Consider the following 27,533-nt stretch of genomic DNA (forward strand, 5'->3'; position numbering starts at 1 on the left):
AAACTTGTTCAGGACAAGCCCAAATGTGCCTAAATTTGTGTGGCCTCAACCTAAGCCCAGGACATTAGTCTTCTTATGCAAGACTCCTCAGCATGGGCTGCAATAACCTGACACCAGAGGTTCAAAGGAGAGTAGTGGTCCCTCCCCAGGACCTAAACAGGAAAAGGACTTCAACCCTTTGGAAAACTCTGATTGGTGCTCAGGGAAGCAACAGCTAGACACTGTCTGAAAGTGTACAAATAGATGCTGTGGTTTACACGACTCAAGGAAATCCCCGGGTTAATAGGAGGTTTAGGGAGGAAACAGCTCTCAGGTTCTTTCTTATCTCTGGATTACCCGTGGAGATAATGTCATATTAATAAGTAGTTTTTAAGTTACTCTTTATTAATGAAATTATATTTTTTTAGTGGCCCAAATCAGGAATTCTCTGTAGATCTTGCTTCCCAATTTTCTTTTGGGGAAAAAAAATCCACAGAACATTCAGAAAAGCAGTCCAATTTCCATAAGTGAAAAATTAGAATTAAAGTGCTTATCCACAGCAAGAAAAATTCCTCCATGTACTATGTACCTTGTAACCCCAACTCATGGCATTCTGTTTTCTTTTTTCTTATGTTTTTCAATCGTTTTATTGTTTCCAAGCCTAAGCAGTTGATCCTTGTATGAAGGACAGTTTTTATTGAAATTGGAATAGACCCCCACCTAAAATTTCCCTGGGTGCAGGATAATATAATAAAGGTGAGCAGAAATTTATGAAGTAAAAAGCAGAAAGGTAATAGAGAAAATAAAATGGAACAAACTGGTATTTAGGAAGCCTCCATCTAGAAAGACACACACATACCTTACCATGAAGCTATGGATCATGTAGGTACCCTGGAATGTGGAATACACAGTCATGTACTTTCATGAGATTTGAGATTGAGATGGGATCTTGAAGGATGTGTTGAAGGGCACAGGACAGGACAACACTGATGGGAGAGACCCTGTGCACATTGACATCCAGGTGCTTGAGACCAGCATGAGTTAGGGCTGAATTGAGAAGTGGGATTTTATGCTGCTCATGAATGATTCTGTGTGTAGGTGTAAGTCAACAGTGATAGTGAATAACAGCACCAGTAACACCACCCTGGCTCACAGTTTGTTCCTCTTGGAGTGTTTAACAGACTATAAGGTCCTACCCTCTTGTTCTCTCTTTCTGTCTCTCTGGAATATTCTCCTTGCCTTTTACAAAGGTGGTACCTTCTCATCATTCCAGGGAAAATCCAGGCCTTTGAAGTGGCTTCTCATGTCTCTCTATGTCACCATATTAGCTGACTATCATCAGCCCCACAAGGACATGTCACTACCACTTCATGTTTAGTAAATTATGTCCCTTCCTAGTTATCCAATTTCTTACTTCTGCCTTCCTTCACCGAGATGTCAGCTGAGTGGAGAGAGAAATTTGGTGTCCTTTTGGAGACTCCATCTCTTTGTGGAGAAGGGTGCCTGGTGTACAGTCAGTATTTGGTAGAAATTTCAATAAATAACTGAGTGATCAAATCTGACATTACTGGGGAAACCAACTCAGGGAAGGGGGAGACTGAGGAAAGAGGCATTTAGCATAACTCAGGCAGGAGATCTCGCTCAGGGCAGAAGGGAAACCTATGACAGATTTTCACACAATAATTGTAGGACTTCAGGAGCAATGTGATAAAGATGTGAGCAAGGGAGAAAGGCCAGTGGCAACTATGAAAAATGTAGCATTTATGGAATATTGGAAAAAAGTCCATAGATCCAGATTCTGATTTGAATAAAGCTGTGGAAGGTTCCGCAGGAATCGCTTATAGAGAGGGCAGCTAGCAGATCTGCCTGGAGCCCACAGGAGGCACAGACACACAGATAATTGAGAATCTTCTGCATATAGGTAGTAGCTGAGGATATAGGAGTGGGTGAAAAACAAAATGGTAAAGGAAGAAGAAAGCAGTCATAGGAGGATTATGCTGTGGGGAGGAGGAATCCTACATGATGATGTAGGAACTGGATCCACACCATGTAAAGACCAAAAGGGCCATTGGATACAACCATGGGGGAAATAGGGATGTTTCCCCAGGCTGCTACCCTGAAGGGGAGGCCAGATAGCCCAGAAAGCAGGGTGACTTAAAGCCAGGGGAAAAGAAGTTGAAGAGGGGAACTTGCCTTGCACTTGGTGGAGAAGGGGAAGACTTTTCTATGTGTGTGTTCACATCAGTGCTCATTGTGTGATATTTCTGTGATGGGAGAGGTGTGAGGGGTGTCTGTGATTAAAGAGAAGCCGGAAATCCACACGGGAGTTTACACTGAACTCCAAGCCTGACTCTAGCTCCCCAAAGAGGAGTGAGCTTTGGGGAATCAGCTTTCCTTCAGATAATGGGGTCCTGTGAGGAGAGTGGCTCTTACCCGGGGACCTGTGCTTTTCCTGGCATATGGGGTAGGATCATCTGCTAACAGAGAAATTAGGATAACTGAGGAGGCCATAGGATAGGGATGAATTTTGGAATTTGTAGATAAGTAAAGCAAAGAGAAGACACGAGGAAAAGATTTCTCAACAATCACTGGAAAACTGCTTTCCAGCAACATATTAAACTGGACATATGCATACCCTATGACCCAAGCACCTCCCATTGTGTGCACCTCTAGCACCATCACCAAACCATAAGTGTATTTGTTTGCAGTAGTACTATTCACAGTAGCCCCAAACCAGATAGCAACCAAATACCTACCCACAGATGGGTGAATAAAGGAGGTTTATTCATGGCAGTAATGCAAATGAACAGCAACAGATGAATCTCTCCAAAAGCAGCCAGACATAGTAATATTAAGTACAAATGTGGCAAAATTAATCTAAATTCTTGCTGCCAAGAAAGTGGTTTCTTTGGGTAACTGTGGGGAAATTGGGATGCTAGCCAAAGCCTCCTTGAAATTATTGGCCACAGTGACCAGGGAAGGACAACAATCCTAGGAGTCCCAAAGACCCCTGATTTCCAGGCATTCAGGCAGTATAGAGTTGTGGGCAAGGACTTCTGCTTTTCCTATGGAGACAGGCTCTCCTGCTGAGGGATGGTAACACTGTAGAGATGATGCTGAAAAGGAAGAAGACACAGTTGGAAGTACTTGTTGGCTCCTAGCAGGAAATTCATTCTCTTGGACTGGGGAATTGTTTCTATTAGTGGGAGATGCTGTTAAATACCCTGGCTTAATTTGCACATTGCCACTTCTGTTTATTAAGGAGATTCCCTGCTGGGCTTACATCCTGTATTGGTGCTGCTTTCTAAATTGTCAGCTGTAAGGTCTTCCCTCACTTTCTGTGTGGGTGGATGGGAGGGAATCCTGTCCCTTTCCTCCCAGGATTCCTTGGGCTATGATTACTCAGGGTCCTAAGCATGGTCATCATTCTGAGAGGTGAAATATTTGCCCTTTGTCTGTTGGTATTAGTGACTGGCAGCTTTTTTTTTTTTTTTTTTTAACTCCCATTGGTGTGAAATTTTCCAAGAAAAAGGGATTTTTCCTCATTATTTTAAATTGTAAAACAGATTAAAAACTCTTTTCATATATTTCTAGCTAAGACAATTTTAGCAGGAAAAAAAAATGAACCCTTAACAAATATCTGCTGAAATGGCAAACAGTGGGCAATATGAAGGGAACTGAGACTTGCAAACTCACTGTTAAAATCTCCACCTAGAAGCTGGGAGCACATTAGTGTTCTGTCTTAGGGCATTTTGTACCAAGTCAGGTAGGAAGAAAGTGTTTATTATGCCAACTTTCGTTTCTTCTTATAACTTTCCAGAAAGCATAGCCCGAGTTCTTCTGTCTGAAATTACCAAGTATGGTGATGATAGAAAGGGTTTTTCCTATTGCTTTCCTGTGCTCACCTGTGAACACAGCTTTAATTTTAGCCAATGCAATGTGAACAACCAGACAGAGCCATTTAGTTGACCTGAGTCTCTAGCATTTGGTTAGAAGTTTTTCATCTTTTCACAGGATCCTAAGAATAAAGCAGGGTCTGTAAACACTTTATCCATACTGGATTTTCTATTGTAGAAAATAGTCATTTTATATGGACATAAGGGTAGCAGATAATTCCTAAAATTTTCCCACATCTTGGGTATAGCCTATGATGTGTGGCTTGTTCAGTTCCTGGGAGGACTCTTTTTTGTTTTAATGATTGGAATGGTTTCATTATCAGTTAAATTAGAACTTGCCCTCCATGTTCCTGGATGACACCAGCTGGAATTCCACTTGCCTCATGTGCCATTTAAGCACACAGATCACTATTACTTTACTTGTAGAGTCCAAAATAAATGGAAGCCTATCCTCTGAAAGGAAGATTAAGTTTTGAAATGAACACTATGCAGGGATGCCTGAGTCTCAGCATCTGCCACACTGTATATTTCCCTAATGACTGGTTGAATATATTCTTTATGGTGTGATTTGGGGAAACTGCAAGGTGCTGTGTGCTGCTAAATTTCCCCTCTGAGGTCAGTGTAGGACCTCACTGTCTTTGTCTGCCCTCCTTTATTTGCCAGGAGTTATAGTCAATCTTTCACATTAATATTTCCACCTGGTGTCCATCAGGCTTATCTTTAAGCTAGGAAGGAGTTCAGGGACCACAAAGTTGTAGGTCCCTGGGATGATGGCTCAGCTGAGCAGGCTGGTGCTGAGCATGCATTCATCCTGGGAAACCCCAGCCTCAATAAATACAATCCAGTAAACCTAAAGCCTACCTACCCAATCATAGGTCAAAGCTAAAGTCTTTCAAGACTTCCTGTTTCCTCATTCTGTTCTTTGGTCCAAAGCTCCCCAACTTGGAACTCTGCTTTATCCTTTTTGCATCTCTACCCTTCTTTTCTTCCCTGAAGTCCTCACTACCTGTCTGGGTTCTTTCATTATTTCTGCATGTGCCCAGAAAATAATCTTGTCATTTGACCATCCCAATACAGGCATCTTGGGCTCAGGGGCAGCTTAGCAGTCTGATGGAGCAGAAAAGTACAGTTCCACAACTTGAGGCTGCCTCAGGGAAGATCCCTCTCCCAGCTGACCCACAGTTTTCACAGCAGCATTTCACCTCTAAGGCCCCCCTTTCCTTAAAGCTTTCTCTCCACCCCTATGTGTGCTACTTCTATAAGAAAATGAGGAAGGACACCTCAGTCTCCCACACCACTCTACTTGCACACTTATCTGTCCCACCTTCATCCTTCTATCAGAGAAGCAAATGCTTGTCCTCCAGCTGCAGTCTGCTCCCTTGCCCAACCTCAGTATCCCCTTTTTAAAAGACAGCTCTCTCTTTTATGCCTCCTCTTAATTATCTTCCACTACACCTTCACCTCTTAAATGTGGCTGCATTTACCTGCTTTTAGTCATTCACTCAACACATATTCATTAAGCACCAAATTTGGGTCAACCACTGTACCAGGCATGGAGAAACCACAGGTAACAAAACCCATCTGCTGCCAGTACAAAGTTTCTATTCATCACCTATTACTCCTCCTTTCCAACCCAACCAGTCACAAATGTCCTGCCCACCTTGCTCATTTATTATTCTCAGTGCCAAGTGCATCATCTGACATACAGTAGGTATGAAGCCACCAAATGAGTGCATCTGTCAAAAAAACATTGTTGTTAATCATATGAATGCTTTTGGTAACAAGATTCTTTGATCCTGCAGATATTGAGTGAACACCCAGAATAGGTCAGGGAATGTTCCAGGCATTGATGAGAAGGCAGTGAATCCATCACAGCCTCTTACCTCATGGAGGCATATTGAATGGGAGACACACAGGCTGGTCAGGTACTTTCCCACCACTCGTGTCCTTTTTCTAAGCAAGGGTAGTGCAGGAGGTCAGGCAGCAGCCAGTCATGCTGTACCCTTGTTTGTGGCCTTCAGCAATTTACTCGACCCCACCAATCCCACTCTCCTTTACTGTACAGTGAAAGTTACAGCAGTGTTTCTTTATGGGGTCATTTCCATGCTTAAGCACATGATGACTCACAGGAAGCCAGCCCTGAGCACAGAGCTTACCCTTGGCATGTGGTAGGTGTTTAGAAAACGAAGCTGTGCCCATTGTTATTCTTTCATCAATCAGGGTATGTATGAGTGTTGGTCTTAGAAATATCACTTAACATTAGCTTTCCAATGTATGCATCCATTTATGCTTCTGTTTTCTCACATATAAAATACAGGAGCTGCAATTTTAGCTCTAAGAATTGTTTCTCCTTCATGTTATTCAACTCAATTTTCCTATTTACTTAGCACATATGAACACACATGTGTACATGTATATATACGTATATGATGTACATGTATATATGTATATGTGTGTATATATTATATATTATATGTTTATGTATATGTACCTATATATGTATATAATTTTTCTAACAGCATTTGGAGCACCCAGAGACATTTCTAAGCACTCATTCAATTCTTGCATCAACCCTACGAGGTATTTATTCCATTTGAAACAAGGACACCAGGGCAAAGAGAGGTTACATTTTTTAGGAGGATTCTGTAGCAAATAGGTAACAGTGGGCCAGGTTGGTTCGTGGTACTTCAGTTTTCTTTAGTGTTATTATCTATATATTTAACTTCAGGAAATCTAACTAAAAAGGTAAAGATGGACTGAATTCTTTTAAGACCCTGTCATTCTTCATATGAGCTATAGCCAAGAATTAGCCAGTCCAAGTCTAATCCTGACAGTATCCGCTAGGTGTCCAGATTCCCATCAGGATGTCTACTCTTGATTGGGAGAGTGATTGGGATGATGGTAAAAAGTCTTTACAACCTGTCCACCAGTAAGGGTCCCATTCTCAACATTTTTCATATTATTATTCATTTGATCATTAGAGTAACCAAAAGAGGCAGGTTTTAGGTTTGTCCCTATTTTACAGATGATAAATTGAGATTCAGACAGATTAAACAACCCATCCAACATTACACAACTAAGTGTGGACACAGTATTCTAAGCCTAGTGGTCTGGCTCCAGGGTCCAAGTATTACCACCATGCTGTGCTCTCACCTCTTGTTACAGTTTTTGAGGCTGTTCTGGCCCATAATCTTTATGATCATTTTTTTATAAATATAAATATTTTTAAAGGAAAGTATGTTATAATAATCATACTGAAAAGAATGAAAACAACCAGCAATGTAAACAATAATCATTAAAAATCGCTAATCCTAAAGTTCAAAACATTTAGAATACTTTTTATTTATTCTGATAAAGACAAGATTGGGTATCAACACTCTTGTTAATAGGGGAAGATGATATTCATGAGAACTTAAATGCATACAGCCATTCTGAAGTCCAATTTGGCAACACAGATCACATATAAAATAAATTTTATTTTATTTTGATAAGAATATATCACATGACATCTTCCCCTTTCACAAGTTTTTAAATGCACAATGCAGTATTGATAACTATGGGCACAGTGTTGTACTATAGCTCTCTAGTGCTTATTTATCTCAACCCCCATGAAACCATCTCAACCCCCTGGCAACCCCAATTCCATCCTTTGATTCTATTAATTTGACTCCGTGGATGGATGGGTGGGTGGATGGATGGATGGATGGATGGATGGATGGATGGATGGATGGATGGACGGACAGATGGACAAACATATAAATGGATGCAAAATGCTGGACCCTATTCATTTTACTTCACATCATATACAGATCCTAATATCAAGGTTGCTCTTCAGCTAAACAGGGGAAACCTAGAGAAATGTATCAACTATCTTAAGAATAATGTGAAACATAATATGTGTTTATAGATAAAAGCTATAGAGGAACATGGAAAATAAACACAGTCATTTGATTACTTTTTATCAAGTTTCTATAAAGTGCCATGCCCTGAGCAGAGAATGAGGGTCAAGGTGGGGAAACAGAAGCAAGAAACTGTGTGTCCCAGGGTGAGAATTTATATTTATCTTCTTTAAACTGGAACTTCCCTCCCCTTTAAGTTCTTCCTGGCTTGGAGTCTGACACTACACATTATTGGCACAATGAAATTAAGAAACCAAAGGGGACAAAGGAGGATGAGTACTTTCTACAAAGATCAGGAAATCAAGACACATGATAAAAATCACCTTTGACCAGCCAAAATAGCTTAACAACAACAGCAAAAATAATTTGTTCTTACAGTTCTGGAGGTTGGGAACTTTGAGAGCAAGGGGATGGGAGTTCTGATTCTGATGAGGGATTTCTTCCTGGTTTCAGACAACTGTCTTTTTATGTGTCCTCACATGGTAAAAGGGTGAAAGAACAAAGACCCTAATGCTATTCATGAGGAGCACTGTCCTCATGATCCAGTCACCTCCACCTCCCTATACTGTCACATTGGGGTTAGGGTGTCTGCATATGAAATTGTGGGGAGCATGTAAATATTCAGTCTGTATCAAGGAGGCACTACATTTCCTGGTTCTAGGAAGGAAAAAAAAAAAAGAAGTAAACTTCAAAAGTAGATCTAGATTTTATGTGTTCCTCCAAGAATGCACTGAAGGTAGGCATTGGGTTTACAAAGCAATACTTTCAAGCACAAACTGGTCCAGTGGGCAGGTGTTTTACTGCATGGGACAATGAAAACTCCATGGGTTTCAGGCACTTAGTGTAGCCTAGGAAAAGACATTTCCATTCCACCTGCAGGAGCTATTTATTCCTCACTGAGTAACCTCATGCAGGAAAGACAATATAAGGAAATGATTTAAGAGCATTGACCATTCACACCAAAACTAAATTGCAGCTCTTTTCATTTATTAGTCGCATGACCTTGGGTAAGTCGTCTTCTACAAGCCTCCATTTCTAACTTTTAAAAATAGAAATAGTTAAATTACCTCTTTGGGGGTGGGATTTGGAATAATCATATGAAATATGACTGGCATCCTCAATAAATGTCTGGTAAATCATTGCAGCTGCCAGTGTTAATAATATTTTTTTTAAGACTGCAAATCCACCTACTTGAACCCTTTTGTTTGAGTGCCTTAAACACCCAAAAGCTTCAGAAAAACATTTTTGCACTTTTGCCCATTGGCTCTTGTCTTTATTGGAGGGTCTCAGACCTTGCCAAATATTTTTCAAGCATGTTACCTTAATTAATTTACTAGGAGTGGCACCATGACTGGAAAACACATGGTATTCCCTAAGTGGTTGTTGAATGGGTGTGATTAATTCTGCTGAAAAATTACACCTGGGAACACTGGGAAATCTTGGCAAAGGGTCCAGGACTTTAATGCTTCTCCAAATCTTATAACAAGGAGCAAGCCAGAACTGTCTTTCAGCAGGTGAAATTGCTTTTCCAAATTGGATAAACCAGAAATGCTTTCCTGCTCTCCTCTTTTAATTATCTCCAACTTAATGTGGATGCTCAACAGAATTCTGGGACATGGCATTATTATACAGATATCAGTGAGAGCTTAGAGTGCTTCTGTTAACCAGTACAGATTCACAGAAAGAAAAGAGTGCCCCAAATGAGCCCCAAATTACAGTTTTGAGCAATGTTCCCAGCCTAGAAAAATGTGTAAATGTTATAGAATTATCTGTCATCCATTGTAGTTATCTCTCTCTCTTCCTCCCTCCCTCCCTCCCTCCCTCCCTTCTCTCTCTCTCTCTCTCTCTCTCTCTCTCTCTCTCTCTGGCCTTCTTAATGGAAGTGGGGTGATATTACATTGTGGTTTTGATTTGCATTTCCCTGATAATTAGTAATGCTGAGCATCTTTCCATATGCTTGTTAGTCATTTGTATATCTTCTTTGGAGAAATATCTGTGCAAACCCTGTCTATCCGTTTACTGAATTATTTGCTTTTTATTGTTGTTGATAGATAGTCTTATATTCTAGATGTTAAGCTGTTATTAGATGTTCAGTTTGCAAATATTTTCTCCCATTCCATAGCTTGCCTCTTCACTCTGTTCCCTTTGCTATGTGAAAATTTTTAAATTTAATGTAGTCCTATTTATCTATTTTTGCTTTTGTTGTCTGTGCTTTTGTTGTTATATGCAAGAAGTCATTGCTAAATAAGATATCATGAAGCTTTCCCCCTGTGTTTTCTACTAGGAATTTTATAGACTTAGTTCTTATATTGGGATATTTAATCTATTTTGAAGTATTTTTTTGCATATGGCATAAGATAAAGATCCAACTTTATTATTTTGCATGTAAGTACCAGTCCTTCTAGCACTATTATTTGAAGAAATTATCCTTTCCTATTGTGTAGCTTTAGCATTAACAAAGATAAATTGATCACACATATGAGGGATTATATCTGGGCTTTTCATTTAGTTGTAGAATCAAAACATCATTCTTGGGCTGGGGATGTGGCTCAAGCGGTAGCGCACTCACCTGGCATACGTGGGTCGCTGGGTTCAATCCTCAGCACCACATAAAAATAAAATAAAGATGTTGTGTCCACCGAAAATTTTTTTAAAAAGTCATTCTTTATCTATGCCACAGTCTTTCTTATTACTCTAGTTTTGTGATATGATATGAAATCAGGAAGTGGAGGTATACACCCTTGCTTTTCTTTCTCAAGATTATGACAGTTGGGAGTTATTTGTGGTTCCATATGAACTTTAGTATGATTATTTTCTATTTCTGCAAAAATAATGTCAATGGAATATTTATAGAGATTGCATTTAATCTGTAGATTGCTTTGGATAGTGTGGACATTTTAACTTCCAATCCATGAACACGGGATATCTTTACATTTATTCTGTCTAATTTCTTTCAACAATGTATTATAGTTTTCAATCTTTCATCTCTTTGTTTAAAGTTTTATTTCTAAGATTTTGCTATTTCTGATGTTGTTGTAAATAGGACAATTTTATTAATTTCCTTTTAAGATTATTGTTACAATGTAGAGAAACAGAACTAATTTATTTTTATTGATTTTGTATGAAACAACTTGGTTGAATTTATTAGTTTAAACTGTGTGTGAGCATGTGTATAATCTCTACATTTAAGATCATGTTATATGCAAAAGAGATTATTTCACTTTTATTCTGATTAAGATGGATTTTATTATTTTTTCTTTCATAATTGGTCTGGCCACCACTTCCAGCACTATCTTGAATGAAGTGGTGAGAGTGAGCATCTTTGCCTTGTTTCTGATGCTCACTCTCACCACTTTTATATATACATGAGAATATATTGAGGCGATTTATTTTTCTTACTAATTTATTGAGTGTTTTCATTATGAAAGGGTTTTGAATTTTGTCAAGTTCTTTTTCTGCATCAATTCTAATGATCAGGTGGTTTTCTTTTCTAATAGTATCTTTTTTCTTTTGATATCTGGTTATTTCTGGCTTAAAAAATGAGTTTGAAAGTGTTTCCTCCTCTTGATTTTTTGGATGAGTTTGAGAAGATTGTTATTATTTCTATTTTAAACATTTGATAGATTTCTCCACTGAAGCCACCCTGTCTTGGACTTTTTTTGTTAGGATGTTTTAAATACAGTTTCAATTTTCTTACTAGTTATAGACACTATTCAAGTTTTTTACTTTAGATTTTATTTCTCTCTGACTCAGTTTTATTTATTTATTTGACATTTTATTGGAGCATTGTAATTATTCATAGTATTTGGGTTCATTTTGACAAAATAATACATGCAAGAAATTTAATTTTAATCCCCAACTTCCCCCTCCTTTTCTTCCCTCTCCCATTCTCTCTCTTCTACTCTTCCTTTCACTCCTTTATTTATTTATTTATTTTTTAAAGAGAGAGGTGAGAGAGAGACAGAGAGAGAGAGAGAGAATTTTTTTTAATATTTATTTTTTTAGTTCTCGGCGGACACAACATCTTTGTTTGTATGTGGTGCTGAGGATCGAACCCGGGCCGCACGCATGCCAGGCGAGCACGCTACCGCTTAAGCCACATCCCCAGCCCTATTTATTTATTTTTGATTGGTGTTTACTGCATAACCATATAAGTGAAATTATTTGGGGGTACATTTATATGTGTATGTATCATGATATTGTTAAATGCATTTCATATTTCTTTCCCTTTCTTCTCTTTTTTATACTCCACTGATGTTCCCTATGTCTTTATTATAATCTAGTCCCTCCCCAACTGCCTTCTTTTCCTTATTTTGTTCTAGCTTCCACATATGAGAGAAAACATTCAACCTTTTATATTCTGAGTCTGGCTTATTTCACTTAGTGAGAGTTGTTTTCTCCATTTATCCACTTACCAGCAATTGTCATTATTTTTTTTTTCTATATGACTGAGTAGAACTACATTGTGTATATATACCACATTTTCTTGACCCATTCATCTATTGATAGGAACCTAGGTTGATCCCATAATTTGGCCGTCATGAATCATACTGCTATAAATACTGAAGTAGCTGTATTGCTACAGTATGCTGATTTTAGTTCTTTTTTTTTAAAATATGTACCAAGGAGTGGGATACTGGGTAATATGATGGTTCCATTTCTAGTTTTTTGAGAAGCATGACTCAGTTTTAGTAGGATGCATTTCTTCTAGGCTGTCCAATTTGTTGGTGTATGATTGTTCATAGTAGTCTCCTATATTCTTTTTTGTTTCTGAGGCATCATTTATCATGTTTCCACTCTCAATTTTTTTAAAAAAAATTGTGATTACAGCCTTCCCTGATATTTTCTTAGCGAAACTAAAAATCTGCCAATTCTGTTGGTCTTGCGGGATGGGGAGAGTAACTCTTGTTTCACTAGTATTTTCCAAATTTTCTATTTTATTTATTTTTGCTTGCTTTTTATTATTTTTTCTTCTATCAAATTTGACTATAGTACACTTTTTTTTTTAGTTCCTTGAGGTATAAATTTAGGTTGCTGATGATGCCTTTCTTCTGTTTTAATGTAGGCATTTATTTTTATCAACTTCCCTCTTAGAATTGCTTTTGGTGGCTGGGCATGGTGGTGCATACCTGTAATCTCAGCCACCCAGGAGGATGAGACAGGAGGATTACATGTTCAAGGCCAACCTGGACAACTTAGCTGAATTTTCTTTTGCTTAATAAATTCTGCTGTTGAAGCCTTTCATAATTTCTGTTTGGGTCTTCTTTGTATGGCTTTTATGGTTTTGTGGATATAATAACTTTGCTCATGCATGGTTTTTATTTTGCTAAGCTATCTGTATATTCTCTTATAGTGCATTTAACTCTTTAACACAATTACTTTAAATTCTTTTTCAGGTCATAGATTTCCTTTTCCTTGGATTATTTTCTAGAGATGTATTTTGTTCCTTTTATTGAACCAAGATTTCCTATTTTTTTATGTACATTCTTGTTGTCATTATTTTTTACTGTTAATTGTGTATTTAGAAAACAATCACCTCTCCCAGCCTTTACAGACTATTTTCTTAGAGGACACATCACATCAGTCAGAATTGCTTTTGGTGGCTGGGACCTATCAAAACTCTTCTTGCAATGCATCTTCTCTGGGATTGTGTGTGTAATTTCCATTTAGAAATGTTTGTGGATTCCTTTTTTAGAAGGTTATAATTTCTTGATCCCTCTTGTGTTGGTCTGTGTTACTGCAGATTTTCTGGCACTGTTGGCAACCTCTGTTTATTTCTCTCCCCATCTCTTCCCCCTCTCCCTCCAGCTCTCTAGATACCAGGGATTAATCCAAGATTACTCTACCAATGAACTATCCTCAGTCATTTTTTAAAATTATTTTTTTTATTGTTGAGTTACAATTCTCCTGCTTCAGCTTCCTAACTATCTGAGATTACAAGTGTGTGCCTCAGCATAAGTCTCTGAGTTCTTTTGTTCTCTGCAGCCCCAAGACATCCAAAGTGTATTGGTTCTTTCTGTACTCCCAGACAAGTGAGGTAGAAACCAGTCTCTCAGGCAAGCATCACAAGAATCTGGACTATTGCATGGACTTTCCATTCTTTTCACTCCCTCTGAAAGCATAATCTACAAGCTATTGCTTCCTCCTGGTTCTGCCAAGCTGTGCCAGCCTCTGTCAGTGGCAATGCCAAATCTCTAAGCTCTGCAGCAACTAGACTTTAAGCTCTTATGTTCTCAGTGCCCTCCCCCCATCCAAAAGATGCCAGTTCTTCATCAGTGCTCCAGTCAGTCAAGACAGAAACCAGTCCCTCAGGCAGCCCTTCTGAAAAGCTGTAATGTTGGCCTTATGATCCATTCTTCTCTTTCCTCCTAAAGGAGAACTGTGAATGAGGCTTTTTTCCCCTGATAGTACTGAGCTGTACAGGCTTGGGAGAAGGGCTATCATAGTTGAAATGAAATGGCTTTTCTTACCCATTTCGGTGAGGCTGCTCTTGGCTTTGGGCTTGCCTTGGAGTTCTGTGATTCCCTAACTGTTTTGTGGAGTTCTGCAAAAGCATTTGGAATGGCAAATTATTGTTAAATTATTGCTTTTGTGCGGAGCAAGGTCTGGGGCTTCCTGTTCTGTCCTCTTGCTGATGTTATTCCTCCAAATTTTAGAATCTGTTGTTTTAACTATGAAATTTTCATGTTTTTTTTACCCCCCACCAAAAAATAAATGGTTTTATCACAAGCTTGGGGAAAAGGGAAATAGGAGAGAAAAAAATTGTGAGAGCTTTTTAAGAAATTTTAAGAAATTTAACTTTTAACAAGCAAAACCATTCTTTTCTTTTTTTCTTTTTTTTCTTTTCTCTTATTTGGTACCAGGGGTTGAACCCAGGGGCACTCTACCACTGAGACACAACCTCAGCCCCATTTTGTATTTTATTTAGAGACAGGGTCTCACTGAGTTGTTTATTGCCTCACTTTTGCTGAGGCTAGCTTTGAATTTGGGATCCTCCTGTCTCAGCCTCCTGAGCCGCTGGGATTACAGGCATGCACCACTGCACTGGGCCAACTAAAAGGAGTTATTTTAATTGTGGCTCATCTATCCAATGAAGTAATGGTCAACAATTAAAAAAAAACACTTGAAAGTGTATTTAGAGGGTAGAAAATGGCCACTATGTGAAATAGTAGATATTTTAATTTGCTTGATTGCAATTATTTCGCAGTGTGTCTATGTATAAAATCATCAGTTGTACACCTTAAGTATATATGCATGTTTTCTATTCAATAAGGCTGCAAAATGTGTGAAAGCAAATTAGTTTATATCTATCCTGAAACTCCACTAAAGTGAACAAAATTATTAGCATACTGTGGTTAAGAGAAGTGAAACAGTAGTAGTTTTCAGTGGACACTCTGGAAGTTCAGATATGTTTTTTTTTAATTTTTTTAAAATTATTAGTTGTTCAAAACATTACAAAGCTCTTGACATATCATATTTAATACATTTGATTCACGCGGATTATGAACTCCCATTTTTACCCTGTATACATATTGCAGATTCACATCAGTTACGCATCCACTTTTTTTACATACTGCCATACTAGTGTATGTTGTATTCTGCTGCCTTTCCTATCGTCTACTATCCCCTCTCCCCTCCCCTCCCCTCCCCTCCCCTCCCCTCCCATCTTCTCTCTCTCTACCCCATCTACGATAATTTATTTCTCTCGTTTTTTTCCCCTTTTCCCCTCACTTCCTCTTATATGTAATTTTGTATAACAATGAGGGTCTCCTTCCTTTACCATGCAGTTTCCCTTCTCTCTGCCTTTCCCTCCCCCCTCTCGTTCCTGTTTAATGTTAATCTTCTTCTCATGCTCTTCCTCCCTGCTCTGTTCTTAGTTGTTCTCCTTATATCAAAATGTCATTAGGCATTTGTTTTTTAGGGATTGGCTAGCTTCACTTAGCAGAATCTGCTCTAGTGCCATCCATTTCCCTGCAAATTCCATGATTTTGTCATTTTTTAGTGCTGAGTAGTACTCCATTGTGTATAAATGCCACATTTTTTTATCCATTCATCTATTGAAGGGCATCTAGGTCAGTTTCACAGTCTAGCTATTGTGAATTGTGCTGCTATGAACATCATTGTAGCAGTATCCCTATAGTCCACTCTTTTAAGGTCTTTAGGGAATAGTCCAATGTTAGAGTCTGTAAACAAGTCAGGATGGCACCTGGCAAATGTTAGAGTCTGTAAACAAGTCAGGATGGTGCCTGGCATTTTGCCAGGGGGAGTGGTTTGTGAGGTGGCGCCAGCGAGCCATTAAGTGTGGAGATTCCTTATTGGTTGACTGCTGTATCTAGTTTATGTTAATTAGATAAGCTGTGTGGAATGTATAAATACCCCTCCTGTCCTACAATAAATGGCTCCCACTCCTGCTGTATCAATCTACAAAAGTTGTTCGTCACCCCCCAGCTAGTTTGCTACAGCCGGGCTGCGGCAGATGGTGGCCCGTTACGGGGAGCCCCAGGACACTCGGGGGTAAGTGACGAAAAAAAAGCTTCCCGTCCATAGATAGGACGGGAGCAAATCTGCTTGTCCCTAGGCAGATAGGGCGAGAGGAAAAATGACCATTTTGAGAAAATGGAGAAGATTGATACAGTATGTTTGTGTCTTGTTTTGTCTCAGTGTATTGTATTGTCTTTGTGATGAAAATATGGAAGGGGTGTTAAGTAAATTGATAAGGGAAAGAGACACCCCAGTGGAACAAAGAATAGTTAGGGCATGTGTTGATAAAAGCCCAGGAACTCTAGTCAGAAAGAAAAAGAAAGTTCAAAAGAAGAAGGATTATCAGGAAAAAAGTTGCAGCAAAAGACTATTACTGAATACTTTTCATTACCGGAGGGTGCCTGAAACGGCTCGGCAACTACCACATGCGCAAGCCAGTCATGGCGCAGCAAGGGCTTTCCAAGCAGCAGCAACCGGCTCTTCCCCGCCCCCCGCCCGGGGAGCGGGATGCCACTGCAAGAGCCCACATCCAAACCTGTGCCTGAAAGCAGTTTGAGTCCAGGACACTCCCCAGGGCCATCTGGGGCTGCCCAGCAGAAGATGCTATAGGTGTCCCTGAAGTTTGATCATTTCCAAGGCCAGTAACTACAATGGTTCTCCCACACCAGGAAGCTAATGAGTAAAGAGCACCATTAAGGCCTATTTCAAATGGAAAAAACCTTGAGATAATGTACTATTTTCTTTAGCCATCGGAGTTCCTGCCTTTGTCCCAGTGCCGGTGAGGACGAGGGTAAAAGAATTTCCAGTGTTGCTAAAAACCAGACGAGACTTGGACTTACCTGGACTGTGATTTAAACTAGCTGCCTGCAAAACTTACCTGGACTATGATTTAAGCTAGCTGCCTACAAAACTTACCTGGACTGGGATTTACCTGGACTGTGAGTTAATCTATTGAGACACTGCTTTACCTGGACTGAGACAACAAACTGTTATCTACAACAAATTGTAACTCAGTATCTTTGCTAACAGTGTCATTGCTGGTATAATTTTTCCAAGGGCTTCTTGCATGGAGCCATCAATTGGCTTGGTATAGTGGCATTTTGTATCCTCCCCTTCTGCTTGTAGCAGATTATTTATGGTGTTTGTGTAAAAACCACTATGGTCGTTATTTAAATTAAACAAATGGGGGAAATATTAGAGTCTGTAAACAAGTTGGGATGGCGCCTGGCAATTTGCCAGGGGGAGTTGTTTGTGAGGTGGCGCCAGCAAGCCATTAAGTATGGAGATTCCTTATTGGTTGACTGCTGTATCTAGTTTATGTTAATTAAGATAAGCTGTGTGGAATGTATAAATACCCCTCCTGTCCTACAATAAATGGCTCCCACTCCTGCTGTATCAACGTACACAAGTTGTTCGTCACCCCCGGGTTATTTTGCTGCAGCTGGACTGCGGCAGTGCAAGAAGGGGAATAGCTGGGTCAAATGGTGGTTCCATTCCCAGCTTTCCAAGGAATTTCCATACTGCTTTCCAAATTGGCCGCACCAATTTGCAGTCCCACCAGCAATGTACAAGTGTACCCTTTTCCCTACATCCTTACCAGCACTTGTTTTTTGACTTCATAATGGCTGCCAATCTTACTGGAGTGAGATAGTATCTTAGGGTGGTTTTGATTTGCATTTTTCTGACTGCTAGAGATGGTGAGCGTTTTTTCATGTACTTGTTGATTGATTGTATGTCCTCCTCTGAGAAGTGTCTGTTCAGGTCCTTGGCCCATTTGTTGATTGGGTTATTTGTTATCTTATTGTCTAATTTTTTGAGTTCTTTGTGTACTCTGGATATTAGAGCTCTATCTGAAGTGTGAGGAGTAAACATTTGTTCCCAGGATGTAGGCTCCCTATTTACCTCTCTCATTGTTTCTCTTGCTGAGAAAAAACTTTTTAGTTTGAGTAAGTTCCATTTGTTGATTCTACTTATTAACTCTTGTGCTATGGGTGTCCTATTAAAGAATTTGGAGCCCGACCCCACAATATGTAGATCTGAGCCAACTTTTTCTTCTATCAGACACAGAGTCTCTGATTTGATATCAAGCTCCTTGATCCATTTTGAGTTAACTTTTGTGCATGGTGAGAGAAGGGGATTCAGTTTCATTTTGTTGCATATGGATTTCCAGTTTTCCCAGCACCATTTGTTGAAGATGCTATCCTTCCTCCATTGCATGCTTTTAGCCCCTTTATCAAATATAAGATAGTTGTAACTTTGTGGATTGGTCTCTGTGTCCTCTATTCTGTACCATTGGTCCACCCGTCTATTTTGGTACCAGTACCATGCTGTTTTTGTTACTATTGCTCTGTGGTACAGTTTGAAATCTGGTATCGCTATACCTCCAGATTCACACTTCCTGCTTAGAATTGCTTTTGCTATTCTGGGTCTTTTGTTTTTCCATATGAATTTCATGATTGCTTTATCAATTTCTACAAGAAATGCCGTTGGAATTTTGATTGGCATTGCATTAAACCTATAGAGAACTTTTGGTAATATCGCCATTTTGATGATGTTAGTTCTGCCTATCCATGAACAAGGTATATTTTTCCATCTTCTAAGATCTTCTTCTACTTCTCTCTTTAGGGTTCTGTAGTTTTCATTGTATAAATCTTTCACCTCTTTTGTTAGGTTGATTCCCAACTATTTTATTTTTTTTGAGGATATTGTGAATGGAGTGTTTTTCCTCATTTCCATTTCAGAAGTTTTGTCACCGATATACAGAAATGCCTTTGATTTATGCGTGTTGATTTTATATCCTGCCACTTTGCTGAATTCATTTATTAGTTCTAGTCGTTTCTTTGTAGACCCTTTTGGGTCTTCTAGGTATAGAATCATGTCATCTGCAAATAGTGATAATTTAAGTTCTTCTTTTCCTATTTTTATGCCTTTAATTTCTTTCGTCTGTCTAATTGCTCTGGCCAGTGTTTCGAGAACTATATTGAATAGAAGTGGTGATAGAGGGCATCCCTGTCTTGTTCCAGATTTTAGAGGGAATGACTTTAACTTTTGTCCATTCAGAATGATGCTAGCCTGAGGCTTAGCATAGATAGCTTTTACAATGTCAAGGTAAGTTCCTGTTATCCCTAGTTTTTCTAATGTTTTGAACATAAAGGGATGCTGTACTTTGTCAAATGCTTTCTCTGCGTCTATCGAGATGATCATATGGTTCTTATCTTTAAGTCTATTGATGTGGTGAATAACATTTATTGATTTCCGTATATTGAACCATCCTTGCATCCCAGGGATGAATCCTACTTGATCATGGTGCACAATTTTTTTGATGTGTTTTTGTATTCGATTCGCCAGAATTTTATTGAGGATTTTTGCATCTAGGTTCATTAGAGATATTGGTCTGTAGTTTTCTTTCTTTGAGGTGTCTTTGTCTGGTTTCGGAATCAGGGTGATGTTGGCCTCATAGAATGAATTTGGAAGAGCTCCCTCTTTTTCTATTTCCTGAAATAACTTGAAAAGTATTGGTATTAATTCTTATTTAAAGGTTTTGTAAAACTCTGCTGTATACCCATCCGGTCCAGGGCTTTTCTTGGTTGGTAGTCTTTTGATGGCTTCTTCCATTTCATCTATTGATATTGGTCTGTTCAAATTGTGTGTATCCTCCTGACTCAGTCTGGCAAATCATATGACTTAAGAAATTTATCGATATCTTCACTATCTTCTATTTTATTGGAATATAGGGTTTCAAAATAATTTCTAATTGTCTTCTGTATTTCTGTAGCATCTGTTGTGATATTGCTTTTTTCATCCTATATGTTAGTAATTTGAGTTCTCTCTCTTCTTCTCTTCGTTAGCATGGCTAAGGGTCTGTCGATCTTATTTATTTTTTCGAAGAACCAACTTTTAGTTTTGTCAAGTTTTTCAATAGTTTCTTTTGTTTCAATTTCATTGATTTCCGCTCTGATTTTAATTATTTCTTGCCTTCTGCTACATTTGCTGTTGTTTTGCTCTTCCTTTTCCAGGGCTTTGAGATGAAGTGTGAGCTCATTTATTTGTTGTTTTTTCTTTCTTTTTTTTAGGAATGACCTCCAGGCAATGAATTTCCCTCTTAAAAAACTGCTTTCATTGTGTCCCATAGATTCTGATATGGTGTGTCTGTATTTTAATTTATCCCTAAGAATTTTTTGATTTCCTCCTTTCATTGATCATTCAGTAACGTATTGTTCATTTTCCATGTGATGTAGGATTTTTCCTTTTTTCTTTTATCATTGATTTGCAGTTTCATTCCATTATGATCAGATAAAATGCAAGGTATTATCTCCACCCCTTTATATTTACTGAGGGTTGCCCTATGGCATAATATATGGTCTATTTTTGAGAAGGATCCATGTGTTACTGAGAAAAAAGTATATCCACTTGATGATGGTTGATATATTCTATATATGTCAGTTAAGTCTCGGTTATTGATTGTGTTATTGAGTTCTATAGTTTCTTTATTCAACTTTTGTTTGGAGTATCTGTCCAATGGTGAGAGAGTTGTGTTGAAGTCACCCATAATTATTGTGTTGTGGTCTATTTGATTCTTTATGAACATTACAGCACCATTATTTGGTGCATAAATATTGATAATTGTTATGTCTTGCTGGTGAATGGTTCCTTTTAACAGTATATAATGTCCTTCCTTATCCCTTTTGATTAACTTAGTCTTGAAGTCGATTTTATTCGATATGAGGATGGCCACCCCTGCTTGCTTATGAGGGCCATGTGCGTGGTATGTTTTTTCACAACCTTTCACCTTCAGCCTGTGTATGTCTTTTCCAAACAGATGTGTCTCCTGGAGGCAGCATATTGTTGGATTTGTTTTTTTAATCCATGTTACCAGCCTATGTCGCTTTATTGGGGAGTTTAAGCCATTAATGTTTAGAGTTACTATTAATATATGGTTTGTACTTCCAGCCATTTTTGATTATTTATTTATTTTGTTTTTAATTTGGATTGTTTCTCCATGATTAGCTTTTTCCCCACCCTCTCGCTTTATGGAGATATTTCCCACAGTTGGTTTTGGTTATTGTTTTTCATTTCTTCCTTGTGTAGTGTTTTGCTCAAGATGCTTGCAGTGCTGGTTTTCTGGCTTCAAATTCTTTTAACTTTTGTTTATCATGAAAGATTTTTATTTCGTTGTCGTACCAAAAGCTTAATTTTGCTGGATACAAAATTCGTGGTTGGCATCCATTGTCTTTCAGTGTTTGAAATACGTTGTTCCAGGATCTTCTCACTTTCAACATCTGTGATTAAAAATCCATTGTTAACATTATTGGTTTACCCCTGAATGTAATCTGCCTCCTTTCTCTTGTAGCTTTTAATATTTTCTCTTTGTTCTGTATCTTGGATATCTTCATAACAATGTGTCTTGGCATTGGTCTACTGTGATTTTGTGTGCTTGGTGTCCTGTATGCATCTACAATTCGTACATCTGTTTTCTTTTTTATAACTGGAAAGTTTTCCGTAATTATTTCATTCAATAGATTTCTCATTCCCTTGATTTGAACCTCTATACCTTCCTCTATCCCGATGACTCTTAAGTTTGGTGTTTTTATGTTATCCCATATCTCTTTGGATGTTTTTCTCATGATTTTTTACCAGCCTTTCTGAGTTGGCTAGACTCTTTTCAAGATGATATATTTTGTCTTCATTATCTGACGTTCTTGCTTCTACTTGCTCCATTCTGTTAGTGATACTCTCATTTGAGTTTTTAATTTGGTTTATAGTTTCCTTCATTTCTAGGATTATTGCTTGACTTTTTTTTTATAATCTCTATCTCCTGATAAAGATGCTTATTTGCTTCTTTTATCTGTTTATGTAATTCATTTTCAATGTGTTCTTTCATTGTTTGAATTTGCTGTCCCATGTCCTCTTTAAGATTCCATTCCATCTGTCTAAGGTATTCCTTAAGTTCTTTATTTGACCATTTTTCTGATGCCTCTAGGTCCTCCTATATATTTAGGCTGTCCTGCATTGTTTGTACTACTTTTATTCCTTGCTTTTTCATGCTGCTCATGTTACTTCTTGTTCTGTTTGACTGCTGAGTTACTGTTTACTCCTATAAATTTATTTGGTTTTGTGTATCTCTGGGGTCTCTCTTTTGTGATGGGAGACTATGACTAGAGATGATGCGTTTTGTTGCACTTTAAAAACACTTTAAAGCAGATTCTTCGTTGTTTAAAGTGTGTATGGATTCTGATGGCATATAATGGTCTACGGTTTGGTGTTGGGACTTATATTTAGGTGGAATGATGTGATGGTGTTGAGGTCGGTATCTCTTGGCAACCTTGGAAGGTTTCTCTACTGACGAGGGATATTAACAGGAGAATGGTCTGGAGTATTTGGGGGTAGATAGGGACTTGGTAGCACTATAGAACGCCTCGGAACATTTACCTATACATATTTAGTAAATTACACATAAACAACGTTGTGATGCTTGGGAGGAAAGGTATTCGAAGGGGAGGGACAAAGTCACTAAAGACAATGAGAGTAAACAGGTAGAATTCAAGGAAAGGGGAATAAGGAAATTGAAAAGAAATGAAAAGACAAAATAACAAAATAAAAAAGAAAAAATTTTAAAAAATAACTAAAAAAATAAAAAAAATAAAAAAAACAAATAATAAAAAAATTTTAAAAATTTAAAATTAAAAAAAAAATTAAAAAAAAAATTTAAAAATGCAGTCTTATAGTTCGATTAACTTCCAGCAGGTGGAGCTGTGCCCACCGGGCCAAGCTTCTCCTCTCAATATGCAGGAACCAATCACTGTGATGCAGCTTCTCTTCCCCGACTGGGCAGGTCTCCAATCCTGAGTGCCTAGGGCCTTTTCTTGTGTCTAGTCACTTTCCCACTTTTCCTCCAGCCAGGCTCCACTCACCAGTGACGCTCACCACAATACTGGCTACACGCCAGGTCTGCTGCTCCTGGGAGCCCTATTTTCTTGAACGACTGGGCATACTCTCCCTGCTTGCCATTCCCTCATACCCTAAGGTTGTGGAGCATGGGGCTGAGAACCTCCGGTAGCCACGCTCTGGGTAGGTGGTGCAAGAGACCTCAATTGTCAGCGCTGGTGGGAGTGGTAGCCGGGTGTTCCCTCGGTCTGATTATCACGCTCACGGGAGAGCTGGGAGGGGCCCTTGAGGTTTCCCCGCTGTGTGGAGAGGGAGGGCTAGGGGGGGTTACACACCTGCCGCAAATGGCAACAGTTCGTTCCCTTTGCCGGGTGTCCGATGCAACGGGTGGGTCCTGACCGGCTCTCCCAAGCCCCGTCTCAATTCTGTGGCCACTGCCTATGAAGGTTCGGGTGGTATTAACCTCCTCAGGTTCAGGAGTAACCAACAAGTTGTTTCAGCGGGAGCATTTAGCGCTGAGTCACAGCGGTTTGTCTGCGAGACTCAGGCGAACGGGAGCCTGAGTTCAGCCGCTCCGGGCTCGGTGTGTGTTCTGAGAGGCACAAACTGTTTGCCCCAGATCCATGTCACCTCAGCATTGCCTAGTGATCCTGTGCAAGCAGCATTTAGACGGTTTAAGACTCCCTATGCCCGCGCAGCTGAAGAGGTCAGAGACTTGATCTCTCTGCATCCGCCGCCATGTTGGATCCCCTCAGATGTGTTTTGATTGTGATAAATACCTAGCAAAGTAAAAGTAGCTGAAACCTGAACATTGGGTGAAAGAGTTCCATCAGAAGAGACCAGAACCCCAAAAAGGCTCAAGAATTTGGAGCACATATTCCTCTGTATACAAAAGTATAGAATAAGCTGATAATAAAGACTGGCTGAATATGTGCGTGGGAAGTGGGAAGACCTTCAGGTGCCTTTCTGCCCAAGTATCTGCATTCCCAATATTAGAAGTGGTGGAAGTAGGAAACTCTAACTCCAGGCTGTGAAACTCAACTGAGTCTGTGCCAGAATGGGCATAATTGATGTCCACATGCTGGAGGAGAGCCTCAGGGTCTTCTCAATAGATTCCAGTATAGGACAAATGTTCCAACCTGCAGAAGAGAGGACAGTTCCCTGTGTGAATGAATGGTGGCCAACATAAAGGAGAATCCTGCTGCTATAGATATTTGAGGATCTTCCAGTCAGCTAACCAGCTTTCTGTCCATTAGTGTATGAATGAACTCTCTCCATACACTGTATTATAAACAAGAAGCCAAGAATCACTAGAGATTTGGAGAGAGATCAAAATGTGATAAACAAAAACCAAGACACAAAGAAATAAAACAAATCTGCAGGAAAATATAATGCATAAAGCTAAAGAAAATATTTTAAAAAACATTTTTAAAAATATATAAATGATAGTGTCAGAGAGAAAAGAGAAGATAGTATACCCAGAAAAGGAGACCATGATACTGTTTCTAAAACACATAAGAAGAAGGAGATCTTGGAAACCAAGGTATAGTAAAAGAAACTTGAAAATTCATAAGAGTTGGACAATAAAGTAAAAGAAGTTTTCAAGAAAGGGGAAAAATAGGCAGGAGTTATAATCTTCAGTGTTCAACTCATTAAAATCCTCAGGAGGGGAGGGGAACAAAGGGAAGAAAGAAGTAAAAAGGAAGAACACTAGAAAATTCTTCAGGTACACAGCCTGCAGGGGTGAGCCCTTGCCCCAGAGAGTGGACCAAAAGAAATGCACCCTGGAGCATGCTGTCACCAAATGTCAGGGCATAAAGGAATAAAGAGTGGGTCTTCCAAGCCTACAGGAGGAATGCAGATCACTTGTGAAAGATTGAGCACCAGCATGGTGTGGGGTGTCTTGAATGCACAGTACAATTTAGGAGACAACAGAGTAATGACTGTTTTCAGCCTTTGTAGAGACTGTTCTTTCCATTCAAGGTTCTTGTAGGCATATAATAGGATAAAATCACTTTTATATTCTCAAGGTCTCAAAAATATTATTTATGGGCATCTTGTTCATAATGGAGGCAGGGGCTGGAACTGAGTAGAAAAATGTAAATTTCCAGGAAATTAAAAAAAAAATTCAGGAAAAAGCAGATTTATTCTGGAAAGAAAGTGTAATCATCCTATACATTATACATCTCAAGTAGAAAAACTTCTGCTGAAAAAAATTTGTTTTATGTTATTATAATATCTATTATCAGCTATCCTCCCTTATCCATGGGAGATACTTTTGAAGATCCCCAGAAGATATTTGGAAGCCTAGAAAGTACCAAACCCTACATATACTAATTTTTTTGCAATACACACATATGTACATACTGATGATAAAGTTTAATTTATTAATTAGGCATAGTACAAGATTAACAACAATAAAATACAATTATAATAATATACTATAAAAAATTTCCAGCATTACTACCCTTACATTTTTGGAACCATTAAGTGAAATATAGAATCCTTGAACACAAGGACTATGATACTGTGACAGTTGATCTGATAACCTAAATGGCTATTAAATGACCAACAGGTAGCATATATAGTATGGATACAATGGATAAAGGGATAATTAATCTTATGTGAGATGGAGCAGGAGAGGAGGTGGTTACTTGGAATAGTGCCCAATTTAAAAATTGTCACTTTTTTCTCTTTAATAGTTTTATCTGCAGGTGACTGAAGGTAATGGAAACTGTGGAAGATGAAACTGCAAATAAGGGTAGACTACGATATAACTATTGAAAAGTAATTTACATCTCATGCTATAATTTTGGGAAAGATGAAAAAAATGTGTGCATATGTGTCCATGTGGGTATGTGCATGTGCATGTCTCAAAGAATAAATCCCTACTTTCAGGAGTATAAAGCCAACATCTAATGTGCAAAAATCAAGGAGTAGCACAGTGAACTTATTATTTAGAATAAAGCAGTAAATGCCAAAAGAAAAATGTGTTTGAAGTGGTTCTTGCCATTGCAAAGATAGTAGACAAGGAATCACTGATTTTGACTTTGAGCTTTGTAGGACTTTTTGATTTTATGTTATTTTTTGGTTTATGCAAAATATGTTGTAGAACGTTAAAGATATGGGAGATGATTATAATATGTTGTGATAGAAGGAAAAACTTTAAAGATATGGGATATGATTATTATATGTTGTGGTAGAAGGAAAGAGAGAAAACATTAGTTTCAAAAGAAAAGATAAAGACTAAAAAATATGTTAATCATTAGTAGTTTATATTGATTAATAAAGTCAATCACCTGATTATTTTCTTCCTTTTTTATACATATATATATATATATATATATATATATATATATATATTTGCAATAGTGTATTACTGATAAAATTTTAAAGGATATAGTACCACGTCCAGTCCAGAAGAGGAAATTGTGTTCCTTGGGTCCTGAGCTGAATGCTCAGTTCTCATATACGTGGTGCAAACATGAGTTAATAAACCAGAGCACCTGATCAAAGCCAAGGTACTAAAGAATGGTGGTGTGGGCCAGTGCCATCCCTGTAATGGACCCTTGAAAGGTCAGGGAATGCTTGGATGAGTGGTACAAAACTTGACTGAGAACAGTTTGAGGGCAAGAACAAGTGAAGTTATCATTTTCATTATTGCCCAAAATATGCACTGCTCTGCACACAACTCAGTACTCTTTAAGTGAATTTTAATTATTGAAAGAAAGTGAATGAACTTTGGCTGTAATTAAGAGCAGAGAATTATGGAGTCCTTTAGAAACAAAAGAACTAGAATCAATACATTCAATTTTTTATTGGTGCATTTTAATTTCACATAATAGAGAGATTAGTTGTTACATATTTATTCTTGTGCACAGTAGAATAAAAAATATTGGTCAATTTTGTTCTATAGTATTTAATTTTACAGATGAAACAAAACAGATTTCACTTTCAACATTTAGACCTACCTAATACTGACAAGCTGCCTTTAGAAGCTGTGAATTTTTCATTGTTAGAGTCTTTAAGTAGGAGCTGGATTTCTGCTTTATATGGGAGATTGATGTCTTTTATTCTGATCTAATGTCCCATTTAACAGAGCCTTAGTTCTAGATCCAGGAGTTGGCAGCTTGTGGACCATGTAAGTCCTGGCTACTCTGGAGTATGAGCTTGCAGAAGCAGGGAAATACATGCAAGACAGGGCACAGGAAGCATGAACTACTCCCATCTCTTCTTCTAATGTGTGGACACAAATAATGGTAGTCCCCCTTATTCCTGGGAAAAAGAGTACTCTTGCATTTAATTAAGGGGTAGGGATCATTTTCTCATTTATGCCCTAAAAAAGATTCTCAGGCTCCAGAATTACTTACCTGGATCCCTAGAAAATATGAGT

The 27,533-nt window shown here is 38.4% G+C and overlaps 1 protein-coding gene across 18 annotated transcripts in view; it reads left to right on the forward strand.

Annotated features, from left to right (window-relative positions):
* The window catches only part of COBL (cordon-bleu WH2 repeat protein), a 307,667-nt gene that overhangs the window by 183,180 nt on the left and 96,954 nt on the right, over positions 1-27,533 (forward strand). The window lies entirely within an intron of this gene.

The sequence above is a fragment of the Spermophilus citellus genome (genome assembly GCF_964194105.1).
Source record: "Spermophilus citellus genome assembly, chromosome: 3".
Taxonomy (NCBI): domain Eukaryota; kingdom Metazoa; phylum Chordata; class Mammalia; order Rodentia; family Sciuridae; genus Spermophilus; species Spermophilus citellus.